Genomic DNA, 2,500 nt, shown 5'->3' on the forward strand with positions numbered 1-2,500 from the left:
AACTAGAGCTGAGCAGCCGGCCGCCCGGGAGTGTGTCCCGGGGGCCCGCGCGAACACGCAAGCGTCCGCTCAATTATTCTGCAAACAGGAGGAGGCTGAGCTCCCCTGCACAATACACCTCGAAACCCTCTCAGGTCCCGGCGGCGCGCAGCGCCGTCCTAAGTACTTGGTCGGGTTCGAGAGAGGCGCAATCGCCCGGAGTTTGGCGAGTAGACGCTTTAGGTGCGACCACCCGTGCTCCCAACTGATCTTGCCGCTGCCGACAGAGGCCCGGGAGCGTGCTGTCGTGGCATTGCCGGCGGGAGACAACACGCGCCACCTACGGTGGCCGGCAGCTCCAACGCCAGCGCCACAGAAGGACAAAAGCCCCACTTGGGTGCCGAAGCGAACTCTCCCAGCACAGCGCACGCGCCAACACGTCCGCACAGCTGCGATACAATCCACCTGCGAGAACCGCAGAGGCGACCGAGCAGCAGACGGCGTCGCGGCGCCGAGCGCCGGGCGGCGGCGCATCCTCAGCGCACACAGTCCTCAATCGGACCAGCACACTGCAGATGTCCACCGCGCTTCGCACCGGGCCCGCGAGGACCTACTTTGGCCGCACGGCGCCGCGTGCAGGGTGCGCCGGCGCGCAGCTACGCCGCCTGCCGCCTCCGTCGGCCGGCGCGCCTGCCACTGGCCGCCCCCACCAGCCGGCTGTAGCGCGTGCGCCCACGCACCGCGCGGCCAGCACGCCGGGAGGCCCCCCCTCACCGGCCGGGGACGGTCCCACCCAGCCACCGCCGCGTATCGCTTCACACCCACATGCCATTCACGTTCGTGGGCATGGTGGGTATCGCTGAAACAACCGGTTGGTAGCTCAACCGATCGTCGCCATCACTGATTCACCTCTAGCGAGAACAACCGCACCACAACGGTTTACCAGTTCTTCATTTGCGTAACGTCACCAGCAAACGTAGACGTCCATCGCCATTTGCAAATTCAACGATTGTTGCATGCCTGTGTCAGGTGTCACGACACACTATGTCTGCCCACATACACGCAACAACATGTGCACGCTTCGCGAACACGTGGAAGGTGGCCCCCGTACGTATGCGATGTCCATTGCGCGAACGACTGTCAACCGGCCTCTGTCGCATGTCGCAGATGTGGAACGCAGTGCACCATGCTATCACGGTGTGTGAGAAGAGACGACTACGTCTGACAACACGCGCCACTACATCAACAGACGGCTCATGCCGATCGCCATCCACGGCATACCATACTGCAATCCAGCTCTTATAGGGAGACGACATGTAGCTGAGTGCACAATATTTGGACCGTATGGTTCGCCGTTGTTGGCGCAGTCGTGGTACGGTCACACATGTACCACGATGTATCATTCAGTACATGAGGACCAATGTGCAGTACAGTGTGTGATTTGGACGTACAACATCAGCGGACAGTTGACACAAGCCGTACCACAACGTAGGCTGTGCTTCGCCATGCGAATGCCAATGAACAACTGCGAAGGGCATTGAGCATGTACGTCCTGCTGCCATCCGCATTACAGTGTATAGCTGCAAGGTGTTTAACATGAAGCGATACTCTGGGGACCGGGCAGTGCGAGTAGCAAACTATATTGCGGGGGTTGCAGTTAGGCAACACTACACTAATTTAACGCGTCGTATGACAATTACAGAGCAGGTTAAGGCCCAACGTGTGTTGGGTTAAGGCCCAACGTGTGTTGGGTTAAGGCCCAACGTGTGTTGGGTTAAGGCCCAACGTGTGTTGGGTTAAGGCCCAACGTGTGTTGGGTTAAGGCCCAACGTGTGTTGGGTTAAGGCCCAACGTGTGTTGGGTTAAGGCCCAACGTGTGTTGGGTTAAGGCCCAACGTGTGTTGGGTTAAGGCCCAACGTGTGTTGGGTTAAGGCCCAACGTGTGTTGGGTTAAGGCCCAACGTGTGTTGGGTTAAGGCCCAACGTGTGTTGGGTTAAGGCCCAACGTGTGTTGGGTTAAGGCGCAACGTGTGTTGGGTTAAGGCGCAACGTGTGTTGGGTTAAGGCGCAACGTGTGTTGGGTTAAGGCGCAACGTGTGTTGGGTTAAGGCGCAACGTGTGTTGGGTTAAGGCGCAACGTGTGTTGGGTTAAGGCGCAACATAGGTTAGGTTAAGGCGCAACATAGGTTAGGTTAAGGCGCAACATAGGTTAGGTTAAGGCGCAACATAGGTTAGGTTAAGGCGCAACATAGGTTAGGTTAAGGCGCAACATAGGTTAGGTTAAGGCGCAACATAGGTTAGGTTAAGGCGCAACATAGGTTAGGTTAAGGCGCAACATAGGTTAGGTTAAGGCGCAACATAGGTTAGGTTAAGGCGCAACATAGGTTAGGTTAAGGCGCAACATAGGTTAGGTTAAGGCGCAACATAGGTTAGGTTAAGGTACAATATAGGTTAGGTTAAGGTACAATATAGGGTAGGTTAAGGCGCAACATAGGTTAGGTTAAGGCGCAACATAGGTTAG

The sequence above is a fragment of the Schistocerca serialis genome, unplaced genomic scaffold (assembly GCF_023864345.2).
Source record: "Schistocerca serialis cubense isolate TAMUIC-IGC-003099 unplaced genomic scaffold, iqSchSeri2.2 HiC_scaffold_82, whole genome shotgun sequence".
NCBI lineage: Eukaryota > Metazoa > Arthropoda > Insecta > Orthoptera > Acrididae > Schistocerca > Schistocerca serialis.